Source organism: Syngnathoides biaculeatus, chromosome 9, assembly GCF_019802595.1.
Source record: "Syngnathoides biaculeatus isolate LvHL_M chromosome 9, ASM1980259v1, whole genome shotgun sequence".
Lineage (NCBI taxonomy): Eukaryota > Metazoa > Chordata > Actinopteri > Syngnathiformes > Syngnathidae > Syngnathoides > Syngnathoides biaculeatus.
Window position 1 is genome coordinate 18,818,890 of NC_084648.1, and position 19,666 is coordinate 18,838,555.

A 19,666-nucleotide genomic window follows, 5' to 3' on the forward strand; every position below is an offset into this window, starting at 1 on the left:
TATCATTTGCTAAAGTCACCCCGAGGTGGCGCCGTCGTGCCCGTTCCACAACGCGCGCCTGGGACACGGGGCCTCGGCGCTTACTTGGGATTCTCGGTGGCGATTTCCATATTCCCCGGGGTCGTGTGGGCACGGTGCCCACTCCTGGTGTTGTGGGTGCCTACCGAGGCGTGGGGAGATTAAAGCGGGCGCGCTGTGCCACAAAAGGGCCTGTCTAGTGCTTTTTAATTCGCCTATATAAGGGCACGGTGCCAAGCCAGCTCCCCGCTATGGCAAACACTCCATAACTGGCACGGCGAGTACTCCCAGCAAGAAAGCGAGGCAGAGAGCGCATGAGAAGACTTTCATTCTCTCTTTCACACACTTGGACACATGCTTGCATGCTTGTAATTAGCAGTCTGTTGCCTTTGCTAGTTTGCAGGGGCACTCCCAGCATTATCATTCGTCTCCCGTCGCCTCCGCCAAGCCCCCGGGACGGAATAAATGTTTTTATCAATGTGCTTTTACTTATTCATTCTCTCCGCCAACTTTTTCTATCTGCCCGCTCGTCCCGCACGTTCGGCTCTTACGGGCCCGACCGCAAAACCGCGCGCGACGCCGCCGCAGACCGGCAAGAAGAATTTCCCGCGGATCCGGAAATCAGATCCAGGAATATTGAACGTATCGTTTATCAGCGCAGAAAAGTCCACCTGCCCGGCGCAGGTGTTTGGCCTCGGCCGAGGTCGGCGCTCCGCTCGCTGCTCTTGTTTATGCATTTATGTTTGATTGAACGGTCACGGATTCAACTTATTTCCAATTCAATGTGGGGGGGGGACGGGACACAGAAGCGGTCCCCTTTTCAAAATGATATAAATGGCGGAAAAAGTCCATCGTTCTGTGCGGCACGGTACCAAAATGCGCCGCGGCCCGGTGACTGCGAAGCGCTGCCCGGCGCCACACAAGGTGTTTGGCCTCGGGGGAGGGTCTGCGTGCCGCCGAGTGCCATTGTTGATCTTTGTTTGTGCGCAGGATTATTAAAAACTCAACGAAACAAAAACAAAACTACTTGCTCACTACTTACTGAGGGAAAGAAGAAAAAAAAAAAACGTTTTAAAATGTGGATCTTGATTTATGTGCAGCTGCAGGATTTCATCTGGACAGTTTGGCTCTGGGGGTGGGGTGGGGGGTATTTTGAGGTCAAATCACTCGAGCTCAGACCTCCACTGACCTCGATCGTGCTCAAAATAATGTTTTTTTATTTATTTTACGGGATCATGCAAACCAAGATGTGCAAGTAAATAAACTTTGATTCATTCTCCCCCCCTACAAAAAATGTTTCAACAGTTTAGCAGAGGGCAGTTTTGTGGTGTGCTGTACGTTTAGCATGAAAAAAAAAAAATTACACAATGTTTTTTTTTTTTTTTTTTTTTTTTTTTTTTAGGATGAGCTTCAAATTAATTAAGTTTTGATGATGATTCAGATATGTTCCAGAGTTGTTTTTTTCTTTTGGAAACACCGAAGTGCTCGTGAAAGAGATGTAGAACCTTTTTTAATTTTTTTGTTAATTTTTGCTTTCTTTTTCTCGATTGCAAAATGCACTCCCCCTAAAAATTGCGGAGCGGGTGCGCCACGGACTAAAATTGGTTCTTGCCGCATTTGTTGACAGTTTGGCCTCGTTGGTCTGTGCTCAGGCACTCGTAAATGGGTTTTGTTTTATAATCCTGCAAGTCAACAAACCCCCCAAAAAATAGATAAATAAATGACTGCAAACTTTCTGAAAGTTTTTTTCATTTTTTTTATTTTTATTGTAGTTTAGACTCGCGAGGTCTTTGCATTTTGAGCGCTTTTGTCTTTGCGTGGAGTCAGTGATGTCACCAGCTGTGTGTGTGTTTTGTTGCTGGATACGCATGCCCGCAGGGTGGTGGCATGATGCTAAAGGCCGAGTGCACGAGCACCGTGTGTGTATGTGTGCGCGTGCCTGCGTGTGTGCAATATCTCTCCGGTCCTCTTCGTTGTAGTCCAAATTCATCCTCGGAGGCAGCGCGCTGGCATCACTCGCGTTGATTTCTGTGCAAACCTTTTGTTCTCTCGCTTACATTTCCGATGCGACGATAAATGTCACGACCCGGGCGGCAAACGGCGGCTTCCCCTCGCTCCTCCGTGCGTTTCCTCGCCCGTCGCGTTCACACTTTGAGACGGAACACGGCAGGACACAATATACAGATGAAGCGCGGCTGTGTGTGTCTGCATACAAACGCCCGCGTTAATCCAAGTCTCCGCGAGCATCTGCAGCCTCGACACAGTTTAAAGGGCTGGCTCGGTCCCGCTACGAGCTGGACCGGCCTTCGCAAACACGCGCGCGTACACGTACACACGCCGCCGCAGCTATCTGGGGCACCAGAAGGCCTCGGCACAGCCAAGACAGAGGCTGCCCACCTTGGCACCGCGAGGTGGGGCTGCGCTGGCGCTTTGAGGGGGACAGAAATGGCACGGGATGGAGAGGAGGAGATGGATGGGAGCAGGGGGAACGGGGGCTGGGGAGGGGGTGGCTGGGGCACCTGGCGCGGGATAATAACCCTGGGAAAATGCCCGAAAATGCAGAGGGTGGAGGAGTGTGTGTGTGTGAATGAATCGAGGTGTGTGAGCAAAAGGCTTCGACCGATTGGGGCGCGCCTTACTTTTTGTTACCATTATGGCGTCACAGCCCGGTGGGGCTACGGACTGATTTTTTTTGTGACCATTTAAGAAATTCACGCTAAAGCCTCGAGCAGTGGTTTTTATTAACAGATAAAGACCACGAGATAGAATATTTAAAAAAAAACCGATGGGTTTGCTACTGCTCCAAAAGTAAAGATTTTACACTTTGGAGTTTTCCACATTTTTACTTACTTGTGGATGCTCGTGGAAAAGTACAGAGAAGGTCAGAAGGATCCCTGCTAAAAAATTTCTGTAGTAATCGATAGTATTCTATACAATTTGTACAGAACAGCTTGTTCTATAGAACCTTGGCTGTGATTTTCTATAGAATTTCTACGGAACAATAGCATTTCTGGAGAAATTTTACAGGACTTGTGTCCTTAAGTTCTGTTGTTCTTTAGAAATGTTTTATAGACATTTTTTTTTAGCAGGGAAAGCCTATGACAGAGTACCAAGAAAGGAACTGTGGTACTGCATGCGCAAGTCCGGTGTGGTGGAGAAATATGGTAGAATAGTACAGGACATGTATGAGGGTAGCAGAACAGCGGTGAGATGTGCCGTAAATGTGACAGAAGAATTTAAGGTGGAGGTGGGACTGCATCAGGGATCCGCTCTGAGCCCCTTCCGGTTTGCAGTAGTAATGGATCAGCTGACAGATGAGGTTAGACTGGAATCTCCTTGGAACATGATGCACGAGATAGGCTCAGATGGAAAAAGATGACACGCTGTGGCGACCCCTAACGGGATAAGCCGAAAGGTAAAGAAGAAGAAATAATTCTCATTCTAACATGAAAAGAATTAATTGTATCCAAACAAAGACAGCTGCAAAATGCTTTTTTTCCCCCCTCTGTGTTCTTCCCCCTCACCCCTCCGGTATTTGATAACAATGATAAAGCAGAGGAATATAGTAATAATGGCACATAAAAGTTATCGGTAAAAGAACTTAAAGATGTTTGAATATTTTCTGTGTACATTTGTCCTGATCTGATTTTCGGCCCGTCGGTTTCAGGTGAAAAAAAAAAAAAAAGAGACCTGTAGATTTTGTTTTTCACCAAGCAACAAAATAATTCTGGGGTGCAAAGTTCTTTCCAAATGAAAGATCAATAGCTTAGTTTTTTTACATGATGTAAAGTTTCAGATTTTTTTTTTCTTTTTTTTGGGGGGGGGGGGGGTTCCCGATATTTTAAGAGTGACACAAGCAAAGGCGGCTTCAGACGCGGCAGCAGTCTGGCGCGTTTGCAGACAGCCGCAGAGCTCTGCCCAAAAAAATGTCAAGTTTGGAGGGAGGGGGAAAAAAAAAAAACGAAAACCTTTGTCCTCGACCGCAGCTCCTTAAGAAAAATGAGGCACAGAGTGTGATGTGGAAATATTTTGCCTTAGTTGCCTTTGACAGCGCATTGAACCAATTTTGTTTGCGGATGATCGAGGGCTACCATTCCAACGACGCAGTCACGATGCATTTACTGTGATTTCTCGAGTATAATGCGCCCCGAAGTATAATACGCACCCCCAAAGTGGACCTAAAATATCAGGGAAACCCTTCTACCAATGTACAATGCGCACCACCAATTTGCCGCTACCCATATGCTCAGAATATTAGGAATGATCTGTATTTTATTTTGTTAGATTTGTACTTGTATTGTTTTTCTAAAAACTGTCCGTACAACAATCGGTATCAATTAAATAAATATTTAACAGTGTTTGACTTGAACATTTTTTGTATTGAAAATTTGTGCATAGTGCAGTTTATCCACTACGTTACACATCCTTGGCTAAACTGTCAAAAGAAGCCTTCTGACTCCAGTCCGATAAAGATCCATAGTCGCTTTATTTGGTGCATCGCTGTGGAACTCATCATTGATGACTCGAAATATTTTTTTAATCCCAAGAGTTTTGGTTCCGCAGCGCAGGCTCTCGCCTCGGGGCGATCAAAACAACGTGAGCTCAAACGACGTAGAAACGAGCGTAACGGGCACTTTTTTTAAAAAGCGAGCATTTCAGTTGTGTGTGCTCTCCTGTTTTTTTTTTTTTTTTTATGTCCCCATGACGCTCTTATTACATAATATACGCTCACGTTGTTTTGATACCCACCTCAAGCCATCGAGGTGAGCTATCGTTGTTTCGGACTGTGGCGCGACTTCCGGTTTGCCGTTGTAGTCGACATTTTTTTAAAAAAAATTTAAGTTAAAACGAACTCACGGGCCATAGTTTCTGATCTTTGGCGCAGTAGCAACAAGCATGCTACGCTAACGATCGTAAAATACGTGCTCCCCGAGGTGCTTTTTTTTACCACGCTGTGTACCTGTATATGACTATACATTCTGATTTATATTTTTCATCCATACCTAAATATAATGTGCTCTATTAACTTTGTAAGTATTTTGGGGAAAAATCTGCACATTATTTTTGAGACGTTACGGTAATTAAGACAGTGGCTTCTAAATAACGTCATATAGTCATTATCGAAGAAATCAATCAACCTTTAAACTTTGATACATATTTATACAATATGTCGGATTGGGGCATGGGTGCAAAAAAAAAAGAAAAAAAAAAGAAAGTTCACAGCTCCAACTCTCTGGGACCATTCGGAGATGGCGCTCGCCGAGGTCAGACGAGGTAGAAGGTAGCAAAGGCGCCCTCGGTGGGGTCCGGAGCCCCTCCCCCAACGCCGTCTCCTCCGCTTAGCGCCGCAGATGCCCGCGTTGCCCTGCAACAGCTGTCTCACCATGTGCCCGACCAAGTGTTGCCACCCAATGGAGGGCCGAGGAAGTGAGGAGCAGCAGGAGGAGAAGGCGGGGGCAGGAAGGGAGGGGACCACTCATGAATATTCATTTGGGCCATTTTGTTTCAGTCTTTTTTCCCACCCGCCCCCTTCCCATTATGAATAATATAGTTTTGTTTTTTTTTTTAGAATCAATGGGCAAGCATTTGGAGGTTGTTAGCTATGCGTTAATCTCAATGTTTGTCCCTGGTTTGGTGCTGGATTTGGTGGAGGCGATCTCGCCAGCGCCCATGCAATATAACCTCATCCTAGACCCCCTCCTCCTGCTGCCCATTTCCTGGTCGCAGGATGCCCCCCCCCCCCCACCCCCCCGCGAAGCAAAACGAAGAGGGAGGGGTCCGAAAATGACGGGCTTCCCTCCTACTGGCGGCCGACACTCCGGGCGACCAATAAGACGGCGAGGAAAGCATGGAAACAGCGGGGGGTGGGGGCACGTCGAGTGGGGTATTTTCAAAATGCAGAGGCCGGTCCAAAAAGTCCCGACGCCAGGTCCAAGCTCCGTTCCAGCGATGGAACAAAATGGAGGCCGGGCATGGTGCGCCGCCATTTTGGGAGCGGCGTTTGGCGTGCGCGGGACGCGTTTCCCCCGCCGCGAACGACCAAAAGAACAGTTTGAAATGCGGAGGTGAGCGCTCGAACTGGCCTCGAGCATCGCCAGCACCTCCCGAATAATGAATGATAATGTTTTATAAACAATGGGCCACAGTTCCGAAGACGACAAGCCGATCAACGCGCAGAACACGCACGACCGGCCTGAGCTGCGCGACAATTCCGCCTTCACCCAGAGGAAAATCCTCCGAGGTGTTCGGTTATTAATCTTCGATATTGCGGTGGCGGTTTTCTGTTCAGCGACATGCGAGTCCAATAATCACTCACAGTCATACTTCTTGGTTCAAACTGCGAACGTTTCTGCATTTTTTTTTACTTCATCGTGAAGACTTAGTGTACTGCCATTTATTTGAACAGCATCATCAATATGCTAAATTTCGAATCCCTGCTAGGTTTTTATATCGATTGATGAAGTTTGGCAACATCCAACTACATATGATGATAAATTATGAAACACAAGTCCAAATATTTTTCCTTTTCAGCCTCGATTGGAGACAAAATACTGGCAGCCGTGCCACTGAAAAACTCCAAAGCGAGCAGTTAGCCCAAAATGATGTCACGGACACAAAATGTTCAACGTAATCATGAAAATGCAATATACATGATCAAAATGACATTTTACGAAATAATTTGGGGACCGTAAAACCATTTTAAAGAAGATTTGGTATTAGTTACGATAACGATAATTATTACACACACTTTAGTTTTCATAGCAGTTTGTTGGGACATGCCAAAATAATGTGTGCAATTAAAAAAAACAAAAAGACATTTTAGGAGACTTATTGTACGGAAATATTTGGACACTTATGATAATACTTCCATTTCATTATTCTGTCGCATTTTTATGTCGGCTGAGTGTATTTGGTAAAATAATAAATGAAAAAAATACTGTAATGAATTGGGCAAATTGACAGTGGGGAAAACTAATGACCGTCCGTCCATAATCATCCATCCGTCCATCCATTTTCTTTGCCACTTATCCTCACGAGGGTCGCGGGGAGTGCTTGGGTGTGTTGCTGTCCTAAACTAAAATGTTCTCTTTGCAAAATTTGACTTGTTTCAGGGGTGGCACGGTGTATAAGATGGAAAGCATTGGCCTCGCAGTTCTGAGGTCCTGGGTTCGATCCCAGACCCGCCTGTGTGGAGTTTAAATGCTCTCCCATTGCCCGGGTGGGTTTTCTCCAGGCACCCCGGTTTCCTCCCACATCCCAAAGACATCCATCCATCCATCCATTTTCTTTGCCGCTTATCCTCACGAGGGTCGCGGGGAGTGCTGGAGCCTATCCCAGCTGTCAATGGGCAGGAGACGGGCTGGGCACACCCTGAACTGGTCGCCAGCCAATCGCAGGCCACATGGAGACAAACTGCTGCACTCACAATCACACCTCGGGGCAATTTAGAGTGTCCAATTATTGTTGCATGTTTTTGGGATGTGGGAGGAAAAATCCCGGAGAAAACCCACACGGGCATGGGGAGAATATGCAAACTCAACGCAGGCGGGTCCGGGATTGAACCTGAGACCTCAGCTCTGTGGAGGCCAACGCTTTCCAGTTGATCCACCGTGCCGCCTCCATAATAATCTATTTAAAAATGTATATTAGCCTCTGTGAATATCCTGAACTCCCGTTTCCGCCCGAAAGTTGCAGCGAGCAGAGTAATGTCACGAAATTGCGGCAGGGCGCGATAGTTGGCCCGAACTGACAACCCGTTTGGGCGGCAAAGTTTTTGACACGGAGCAACTTCCAAACAAGCGACATCACGCTTCAACTAATGCCGTGTAAACTGGTTGATAATACTTTTGTCTTTAAATCGGATGCTGACGTACTCGGGGGGAAAAAGAAGGTACGACAAGGAGGTGTGCAAAACCCAAGGACAGATGGACGCAAGTGTCGTCGAGCACGCTGCCAAAAAACAAAAAAAACAAAACAAAACAAAAAAAAAAACATGGCGCTCTCTCCATCCTATCTGCTGTCATACGCCGCGCAAAATAAACGAGGATGAAGATCTCAAGTCAGATCTCAATAAAAGAAAATAAACTTCGGGGGCGGGAGAGGGGCGAGCGGTGTTTGCTCGTTTAATTTTGAAAGGATGAAAGCAGACAGGCAGAAAGAGGGGCAGACGCAGGGAGATCACAGCGTCGTGTCGCGTATTGGCGAATAGCGCGCCGCGCAGTCTGCCTCCTAAAGCAATAAATCTGAAACAGCATAATAGATAAACGCAACTCAGAACACAAAATACCCTGAGAGGGAAAACTAATAAAAAAGCGAGCGATTAAGTGGAATCAGAGCTCTTAGGCGCGCTATCTGGAGATGATGTGGGGAGGGGTTCGCCACACAAAGACCGGAACGGGCCAACACAACAGATGAGAGAGCATAGGGACGGGGGGGGCGCTCGACAGACAGACAGACAGACAGACGCAGAGACAGACGAAGGACAGGAGCGACGGAGGAGGAGGAGAGACAAAGTGAGGGATGGATGGGGCAGCGGATCAGAGAGAGCCTCTAGTGTGTCTTGCTCTCCCTTTAAAGCGCAGCCAGGAAAACAGATTAGGACTCGGCTTTTCTCCTGGGGCAACACACACACGCACGCACACATTTAGCCGCGCTCCTCCACAAACATTCAAATAACTCCTCCTAACTTTGACACCGACCCGGCCCGCGTTTAGGCCCGTTTACGTGACCCCACCCCACCACCACCACCACCGCGCTCGGCGTTTGCTCAGCGTTTAGGACACAAAGACGGGCGAGCGGGCGAGCGGGCGGGCTGCTTGCCCTTGATTGACTGGGCGTTGAACTCGGCCGGGCCGTGCGTCAAAATGGACGACGACGTACTCCAATCTTGACTTTTCTGCAAAGCGTCCATGCTCAATTTTGTCACTTTATAAAACATATCAGTGTTGGTCATTTTTTTGTTAATTTCATTTACATCTTGCAGTGATGAATTGCAGATTGGATTACTACTCTCGCTGAAGCACCTCTCGGGCCAAACAATAAAACAGTCAGTAATAACATATTTCTCAATCACTGTTGTTTAGATTAATCATACATTAGAGATTTCCATTTTTGGTTCAATGTACAGAGTTGCAATTTTCAAGAAATACTATTGTAATACATCATACAATAGAAAGTCAAGCAGCATTAAACAAGTAAGGTTACCCAAAAGTACAAAATAGTGTACATGATAAAGGTACTTTCATCAGTCAAAAATTTGGATTATCTTTTGATGTATAGATTGATGACTATCACTTTTTTAAATAACTTTTTGAGTTCTGTGCTGTCACTTCAGAGTAAAATCAGCCATTTTTCCATAAATTTAATAGAAATGGAAAATGTGGGGCCTTCTAAAACTTTTGGCCTGTACTGTCTCATTTATTTGTTAATGAAGAATCAAAAAGCTCAAGATACATTTTTTTTTTAAATCAGACGCCCTGTTATTGAACCTATTTGTTGTGATTTAGATTTTTATGTATTAAGTCATTTTTTTTTGTAAATCTTCACTATGAAAAGTTATTTATATAAAATGGACTCCTCCAAAACGGCATCGATGGTTGACACTGATCGTACTGTCGGGATATTGCCATTATTTCTCCTCCCATTTTCACTTATTTAATAACTTTTGATCCATTTTGAGCAGCAAGTTAGCAAACATGGTTCCATACCAAAAAGAGAAAAAGTTCTTCATCTACACATTTTTTTATTTATTGTAAAAAAAATGTAAAATATCTCAATCTCATAGAACATAATTTATTATACATTATACTTTATGGCGTGGCACGCGAATATTATTATTATTATTTTTTTATTCGGGCTTCGGCTTGGAAAATGCAATGACCTTAGCAGCTTAGGAAACATGCTTCCATACCAAAAAGAGAGAAAGTTCTTCACATACACATTTTTTTGATTTATCGTAAAAAAAAACGTAAACTATCTCAATCTCATAGAGCATAATTATCTTGTAAAAAGAAAAAAAAAAGTTTAAAAAAAAATTAAAAAAAAAAGATTTTGTGATTGATTCATGTGCATTTCAAACAAAAACAACACATCATAGTGTGTAGTATTAAGAACACATTATACTTTATGGCGTGGCACGCAAATATTTTTTTTTATTAGCTCTTTGGCTTGGAAAATCCGATGACCTTAGCAGCTTCGCAAACATGGTTCCATACCAAAAAGAGAGAGAGTTCTTCATTTACACATTTTTTGATTTATCGTAAAAAAAACGTAAACTATCTCAATCTCATAGAACATAATTATCTTGTAAAAAAAAAAAAAAAAAAAAAATGTTTGAAAAAATTTTTTAAAAAGATTTTGTGATTGATTTATGTGCGTTTCAAACAAAAACAAGACGTTACAGCGTGTAGTATTAAGAACACATTATACTTTATGGAGTGGGACGCGAATATTATTATTATTATTTTTTTTTTATTATTAGCTCTTCGGCTGGGAAAATGCGATGACCTTTGTGTCCCGGCCAAGTGTTTTTGTTTGATAACGCGCGGAACCCAAAGAAGCTGAACGGGTTGTGCGAGGTGAACGCTTCCTTTCATAAGAGCAATAAAACAACTTTAAAATGGCTCATTAAAGATGAAAGGGCCTGGCCAACCAGCGAGAAAAGTGCTTCCTGGTGTTATATCATTTAATTACGCTTGATTACTGGGCGATATGCTTCGCAGAAGTATGTAGGACGTGCTAAAATTGTACGTGTGCTCGCCAAGTGTCATTGTTTTGGAAATATGTTAATCGGCACGTACACAACTAAGGCCAAAGCTTTGAATGTTTTACTGTACTTTTTCCACAGGTGTCACGCTATGAACGTGACAATTTGCCCACTCTCCGACTTTTGCACAATACTACGTTCAAATGTGATATTTTTTCCCAAATGCGCCACATTTCCGAGTACAGCCTGCTAAATATAACTTCTTCCATAATCCGCTGTGGAAATAACTTGTTTGTGCAGTCGCAAAGCAAACAATTGAGTTAATTGCTTATTTCAGCTCGCAAGTACAGTACAATAATTTAACCCGATTTTTATAGACGGTTAATGTGGAAGCTGTTTGCGGACTGTTTTGGCAGAACTTTTTGCAAGGAACACCATATAAATGTCTCGTACAATTGCTGTAGTCATAAAGCACTTAACTTTTACTGTCTTTTTGAATCTGATTTTCTACAGAAAGCACGGCTCGCATTCCCGCGGCTCGGGGTCCGACTCCAGCCTCCGCCCCAAAGTCTGTTAGGATCTGCCACAGCTCGCTCGCCGCCGACTCCACCGAGGACGAGCGCCCGTGGGAAATAAATGGACTGACTTTGAGTTCCCGCGAAGCTGGCGTTACTTCCGCCTTTGCCTTTTCCTCGGACCCCAACAATCGCGGGATGATGCTGCAACTATGTAACTTCCTTGTATCAGGTACCGTTACATTCTACATGTTTACAGATCAAAAACTCTTTGCCGATTATATATATATTTTTCTGTGCATCTATTTGCTGAAAAACTTGGTTCTTATTTATTTATTTTTTTTGGTGCTGTTGAATATTAAAAGTAGTAGCTAGGGCGGGGGGTGGGGGGAGAAGAGAAGTCTAACTCTACTAAATCGACCACATGAATTGCTCAGGGTAAAAAAAAATAAATTCTACCTCAAGACGATAAAAAATATTGACAAAAAAAATATATGCACTGTCTGTAACCATATCGCCATGTCCGTGTTTACGGGACGGACATTTGTTGCAGATGGACGCACTGTTGAGCCCGTGAGAAATGTTGTCAAAAACGACAGACGAGAGTCTGCAAATGAATTTTAACATAATGTAATATAATGTATTATATGACATTTATTAGCGACTTGAATTGTAGAGAGCGGCTTTGCTTACCTAAAACAGGAATCACTAGCATGCTAATGCTAATCACCAATGCTAACCTGTATGCCAATGCTGATTTTGTTGTCTCAAATTCTGTACATACACTCAGAACCAACGTATGCAGTTTAAGGTTTGAAGTTCAGCCCTCATGAATGATGATAAAATGCACGTTTGTAGTTAAAAAAGGGAATAATATCTTTTTAAAATTTGTGGGTCGGGGATGCTGTGATTACTCGAGTACTTGACAAAATATCTGCAGGATAAGGAATTCCCAAAAGATTTGATAGAGTAGTAATTGTTGTCTGGAAACTGATTTTGGGGAGGAGTTAGGTTTAGCATGGGTTGTTAGTGGAGGTTACGGAGAGTCTTCGCCAAAGCACTACAAGCAAACCATAGAGCGCATTAAAAAAAAAAAAAACAACCAGATAGTGTTGCCGGAGTCGGGGGGAATGAGCAGGATTTCTGATGAATTGGGCCTTCGATCGATTGAGAGAAAACGGAGGGCGCCACTCGGCTCCAGCACAAGAGTTGACGCTCAAACGTCCGATTCGAATTAGACGGGAAAATTTCATTCAATGTGAAAATGTTGTTAAAATGTTCTTCCCAACGATCCGGTGGCCCAAGAAATATCAATCCAAACGGTAATTACAAGCATTTTTTTTTTTTTTTATTAAAGACATACCTCATTTGGTACATTCCATCTGTGTGTGAATGTGTGTGTGCACATGCATGTGTGTTTGTGTGTGAACAACCTCCTGGAGGAAACTGCTGCTGCCTTCTGAGTGTTAACCTTTCAAAGAGTGTGTGTGTGTGTGTGTGTGTGTGGTGTGTGTGTGCGTACGTTCGTGTGTGTGTGTGTGTGTGGCGTGTGCGGAGTGGGAATGTGATGGGCTGGCAACTGTGACTGGAAGGGGGGAAAAAAAAAAACCTCCAAAAAAATCGAGGGGACCCTCCATCCCGTTCCCCCGTGCCAGGGTGGAGCATTCCTCGCCCTCCCCAAAGGCCGCCGAGCAGCCCCCACCTCTCTCGCCCTTTTCCCTTTTTCTTTCCTTCTTTCTTTTTCTTTGACGAACTGCAGCACTCGGCAACGATGATAACGTTCACGTTTTTTTACCGCCCCGATGATTCCTCGCGTCTTTATTGCGCACTGTGCCCCCCCCCCTTCAGCTTCCTTTTCTCGCCACACTCCTCACATGGAGGCACAAACATGTTTTGTTTTTTTTTGTGTTTTTTTTCAAAGCGGGAGTCGATATCGTGCATAAGTTCCGAGAGGCCAACCTCTTTTTGACCGGCCTCAACGTTGGGCATACCAGCACGACTCTCCGTTATCCAATATTCCAAATTCTTCTCCTTCTTCTTCTGCGAAGATCCTTTTTGACCGCGTGGGGTACCGGTAGTTTATGAATCCGTGCTATTCATCGTCACGATGCTTGGCGCATCCAAATGACGTTTAGATTAGAAGATTAGAAAGTGCCGCTCTGCAACCGGATAAGACAAAAACTGGGTATCATTAAATAGAAGCGAATGCATTTTTATTTGCCCATTGATTGTTGTGTGGCATTTGATATGCCTTCCATCTTTTAGAATAAGAAAATAATAGATTTTGGAGCAAATATGTGACTTGTAAAATTGTAATTTAAATACTTTTGTCATCCAGTAGAATGTGAAATTTTCAATGCTGACTGACTGTAGGGAAATGTTTTGCTGGCTGTCCAGGACAGCACGTTTCCCTTCAACAATTATGTATCAAAAGTTTACATCATAAAGATCTATTTAGTGGTGCAGTCTACGTGACTTTCTGGCCAGCACATCCTGCAATGATTTAAAAAAAACAAAATAATTGCGTGTAAGCTTTCCCATTTGCCTTCTCGTCTCACCTTCTGTGAGGTTTTACTCGTCGAGGTCCAACGGCCGCGTCGCAATTTCACTTGTGAACGTGCACACAAAAATTAATATACAATCTTCATTGTAAGCATGCTGCGAGGAGGTCAAAGTTCAAGGCGGACGAACTGCGAAATCCTACCTCCTCAACGTTTGCCGTCAATGTGAAATTCAAACAAAGTACATATTATAGAATATATGCACCATTTGTACTCGTAAATACTTGGACACGGTTACCACCCAAAGGTCTCCCGTAAATGTACATGTACAGTATGTGCGCCCCCCACTCCCCCCACCCCGCTTTACAGCATATATTCAAAATACTGTTTCTGGTTTATTTTTGAACATTTCTTTACTTCCTCTCTTGAACTGTTGCAGTCTTTCACACCACAAATTGACGTTTGAAGTTTGTGTCGAGCTCCCAAATACTGCAGTATTTCCCTTCCTTATTCTGACATTGCATTTATATTTTTCCTACAGGTTGTTTATTGTTATTATTATTGTTTTTGTTGTTAGTTAGTTTTTCTTGCTGGACTTCCTGTCGTTATTTGGCCAAACCTGACCACAATGTTATAAAATTGCTTCCAGGAACAGGCAGCAAAGCAGCTGCAGTGTTTTTTTTGTTTGTTTGTTTTGTTTTGTTCTTTTTGTTTTTATATCTTGTGTAATAGTTTATTTATTTAATTTATTAAGTTTTTACACTGAAGAACCACTTCCAAAAGTACTCAGCTCTCCAAGTGGAACATTATAACTACAATGTAGGAAGCCAAAGTGTTCTTAAAAAAAAAAAAAAATAAGGCCGTTTTTATTCCTTAGAAGTATATACTGCATATTATTGTAAGCCACTGCAACGTTAAATGTAGAAAAATTATAACAATAAAAACTACTAAAACCTATTACACCTAAAATGTTTCAAAATAAACATGAAAATGAAATGCAAATGTAGTGCACGGTGCTTAAAAGTTAAATACAACTGAACTGCACTTGAAAATGTGCTGGACTGCATTAAAAAAAAAAAAAACCACACACTCACACACCCAAAGTTGTAAACAGGTTGTTTCCATAGCAACAAGCTTGCCTATTGCGTGTTGTGAATGTTTGAGATTTGAATGGTGTTTGGTCCAGTGGGGTTCAGCCACACTTGGAAAAATCACTGCGAGAGTCTTTGGCTGTGTCAATGCCCCCCCCCCCTCTAACCCCCCACCCCACTCACACCCACACTTTACATTTAACATCCTCAATATTCAAACTTATCCGCAAATATGACGCCTAGAGATGCGTTTAATATCTTGCACAATTCTCATGGTACTTTATTTTCATGTTCCCACCTCGTGTGCGCGCTGAACGATAATTTAGTCAAAACCTATTTCAAGCACGTTCGATTCCTTGTCGATATATATATATTTTTTAAATTATTTTTATGGTCGCCATCTGATCATCTGCAAGCATTGAACATTTTTCACTTCGATGGAGCATGCGTGCGTGTCTTGTTCTCGCGGCCTTAAACTTCAAATCAGCCAGAGGCAAACATTTTTGATTGCTCGATTTTGCTTTCATTGAAGCAGTGTTCCTGTCGCACAAAGGCCAGCAAATAAATAAATCAAAAAAGAAAGAAAGGAGTCAAGTCGCATCATGGCAAGCGACACCATTAACATCATTATTATTATTATTATTGCTATTATTATTATTATTACTATTATATAGGTCACATTTTTGTCATCGTTTTTGCATCGATATTCATTTGTTGTGTTTTAATGAGCAAAAGCGTTTTTTTCCCTGACGGTACGATCTTTTTTTAATTTTAAATTAATTTTAGTTCAATGAAATAACCTTTAACATTTTTCTTTAACAGCGAACGCATTTTAAACATGCTCTATTTTTACCCTATTTGCTTTATTACTTATTATTTCAGTGAGCATTTTAATTGAATTGTTTGCCAAAGAAAACTTTGACTTTTGCTGTTGAATTTTCTTAACTAAACATGAGAACTCGATGAACTACTTATTCAAAAATAAATTGATTAATTAATCTTTATAAAAACGGGGAAAAACTCCTATATTGGGCCTTGGGTGACAGACTGGGGGGGAGGTTTTTTTTTCTTTTCTTAATCAAATTGGACATGATTGATTAATAATTACGTGTACGTAAATGATAATTACGTTTAGAGAGTCACTTGGGTGTGTATGAAGTGGAAATTCTTCGAACAGGTGAATTTCCATGGAACACCTTCCATCAGTCGGCGTCTGCAACAACACCAAAAAACAAAAAAAAATCATGCAATAATAATAATAATAATGCACTGCTTTTATTCCACATAAATCGATATTTGTTTTGCGAGGAAAGCCTCAACATCGACTGACTTCAATAAATGCCCACCGCGGAGTCGACTTCAACGAATTAACTTTGTTGAGGTTATGAACAAAGTGAATCAATCCCGCCACTTTGCACTTTTCATTTTTACAATATAATTCATAAAAACGCTGCCTGAATTGATTTTGAAGGAGATATCTTGCAAACACTGAACCCCAAAATAAAAATAGAAACAATTATACCTGCAAACTTCATAGTTTAAAGATTAATTTAAAAAGAAAAAACGAGTTACACCTGCATTATTCGTCATTTAAAAATGCATTTGTGCCGTCCTATGACGTCCTTGTGAAGGAATATTCGAAGTGTTAAATGGTGTAAACCTAAATCTTTCGTGCGCGTGCGTTGGGGGCGGTGCGGTGGGGTTCTCACACGTCCTCCTGCTGCACTTGCAGCACTTAAACAATCCAAATGAGGCCACATAAAAAAACAAAAAACAAACACAAAAATCACAAATTCGATCGGACATGAATAATTGACGAGACCAAATGTGAGAGGAGGTCATCGGTGAATTATTGATGAGCAGTCATGTTGCAGGAATGTCTGCGAGAAATAATAATAAGGCGGATAACGACACACACGCACGCGCTTCATTTCCAGTGTGCGCGCATGAAAATTCAAAATGCAGCCTTTGTTTCAATTTCTGAAGAAAGAAAAAAAATATAGTGAACATGATTTGTGGAGATGTATTAATAGCACGTCGTGTTTATGATTTGTTCATTAAACAGTTGAGTGGATTCGTCTGGGATGCAGCACTGATTTGAACTATTTTCTTTTTTGTGCTAAATTCCTTGACTGTGAAGTGTTTGAGATGAAAGGAGCTTTGCATTGGAAACTTTTTTTTTTAATTATTATTTTTATTGAGGGCAAACAAGTTTGCGGCTGCATTCCAATTTCTTTCATATGTAGGAACTACAAAAATGACAAGACACCACCGTTCAAATGTTTTGGGTCAGAACATTTCCCAGATATAAATTTAATGTGGTTTCAAGCGGTGTTTTACTTTAAGGGAGAAAAAAAAAACCCACATTCGATTCATAGCAGGCTTAATACATTTTTCTTTTTCTTTTGGTGCTGTGACTTATTAAACCTGATTAATTAAATTATGTTGGACCCCCACCTTGAGGTTTGGGAACCCTTTGCCGTACATTCGCCAACTTTTTTTTTTTTTTTTTTTTGCGCACTTTTGCCTCCCGATTGCGCCACCCACGTACGCCCGCGGGCACGCGCGCTCGTTCACGCGGGGCGGGAGCCTTCCTAATCCCCGCCGGTGCTCCTAATGCTCCTAAAGCCGCAGCTGCTCGCCGCGGCCGCAAAGTCCGCACAGCTTTTTTTTTTTTTTTTAATTCATAATTCAGAACCCCACCAAAAAAAAAAAAAAAAAAACACCATTTTGGGGGCTGCCATTTAGCGCCGCGCAAAGTCGGCGAAGCGCGCGCGCGTGTGCGGCGGCGGATGCTCGTTTTGCTTTTGTTTTGAACGTGGGCGAGCGGAGAGATCCAATTTGACGCACGCAGCGTGCTCCATTTATCTTTTTTTTTTTTTTTTAAACGCGCCGAGTTGAGAATCGTTAGTCGCTCATTCATCTTGAAGGGGGGGTGAGGGAACAAGGGTGCCCCCCCCCACCAATCCCACTCTTGTCGACGTGCAACTGCGCGTCCGAGAGAGAGAGAGAGAGAGAGAGAGAGAAGGAGAGAGAGAGAGAGAGAGAGAGAGAGAGAGAGAGAGAGAGGTGCGAGTCTAAAAACAGATCGAGCGAGCGCACGACGCGCGAAGCGGCCAACACTTCTGACTTATTTGTATTTCTCATTATTTCTTTTGAAATAGCGAGACAGGAAAAGAGCAATAAAGGGAACTCCGGCTTACCGTGCAATCTCGTCCGCCTTGAGCTGGTCGACTTTTTTTTTTTTTTTGGGAGGGGGTGGAGGGGTCGTGAAGCGGAGCGATCTGCGGCACAAGTTTGGCCGCGGAGCGACTACACGCGCGACCGCATCTCGCGGCATGGCCGAGCGGCGTTAAAAGCCTCCAAAAGAAATCGGAAAAAAGAATACCCCCTTTTTTTTTTTTGTTTTTTTTTTTTTTTTGCCCCGCTCTCGTCTTCCCCCCCCCCCTTGCCATCTCGCAGAGTGGACTCACTTTTTGAGAGTGTCTGAAGGTCTAGTGGGTTTTTGTGTGCGGTGTGTGTGGAGGCTTCCGCCACCAGCCAAGAGAGCAAGTCTTCCTCCCTCTCTCACTTTTTTTTTTTTTTTTTTTTGGAAGCTGAACTTTTAAAGGAAAATGGGGCATTGAGAGTGTTGGCAGATCTCCCTGCGCTATAATGGTACGTGCTGTGTAACTCAATAGTTTGCCTTTGTTGGCTGCGTGGACACAAGTGTGCGTGTGTGTGCGTGTGTGTGCGTGTGTGTGTGCGTGTGTGTGTGCGTGTGTGTGTGTGTGTGTGTGTGTGTGTGTGTGTGTGTGTGTGAACATTAGATTAAACGTCACTGTTTGGCTGCATTTGTGCTTCTTGGCTACTTGCACACACCTGAGTATGTGCGTTATGAAATATTAAATCGGCGGTTGTCATCCAGAAGGCCACGCTATAAATTGTGGGCAAAAGGTCCAATAATTGGATGAATGTTTATTATTGAACATGTAATACTGAATGCTTCCCCCCCCCCCTCCATAATTCCTTTGAGTTGTTATTTGTTTTTAATTTTATTTAAATTTGAGTTGCACTGAGAGCCTGGTTAAACACGTGCGGCCCACAGCCTACAGGTTTCCCACCCTCTGCTTTAACGCCTGATTATTAATATTCTGATTTTATGACTTTTTGTGATTCCATTTGTTTGGATAAGTGAGCTACTCCAAGCCATATAAAAATATGCAGCTCACATGCATTGCAGAACAATTCACATTTAATTTTTTTTTTTTTTAACTTATTTTAATCTCTACCACTTCATTTGTGTACTTGACGACAGCGTGCAGATTAGCTGGGGGGGGTGATTGGGGATGGGGGGGGGTGAGCCACACAGAGAGTCTTTGTAACCCCCCTGAACAAGTGTTTTAATAGCCCGAAGAGGATGTGAAAGCACCAATGTCGACCGATATGCAAATGAGGCAAACCTTGTCCAGACTGATTTATTTTTATTTTTATTCCTGCGGCAATCCCACAGAATTTTTACTTTTTACATGTTCAATAAAAAGATCAGAAATCCAAAATACATGAGAGCAGCGAGAAAACAAGAAGTTAAAAAAAAAAGTAGAAAATGATGACATCTTTTAGCTTTTAATTGGCATTTTTGTCTTCATTTATTTTATTCTTTTGAAATTGTTTCGCCAGGAAATCCTCATTTGAGATAAAAAAAAAATTGCAAGGATGTACTTTTTCTTAAACGGCTGCAATTCCCATTTCACTCGTTCTTTTTGTTGTCAGAAAATAATTTAGTTGACTGCATGTAATGCATATTTCCCAGACGGCTTTGTGACTTGCAAGGCAAAACTTTTTTCCTCCGTCCAT

At 42.8% G+C, this 19,666-nt stretch overlaps 1 protein-coding gene across 2 annotated transcripts in view; it reads left to right on the plus strand.

The window, feature by feature from the left end:
• The window catches only part of LOC133505614 (nuclear factor 1 X-type-like), a 213,783-nt gene that overhangs the window by 37,312 nt on the left and 156,805 nt on the right, over nt 1-19,666 (plus strand). Inside the window, exon 3 of one of the 2 annotated variants that reach the window (XM_061828813.1) lies at nt 11,237-11,470. The gene's annotated coding sequence lies outside the window, so the exon portion shown is untranslated. Of the gene's footprint in view, nt 1-11,236; nt 11,471-19,666 lie in introns of those variants that run through there. The other variant, XM_061828817.1, reaches the window with a different exon arrangement.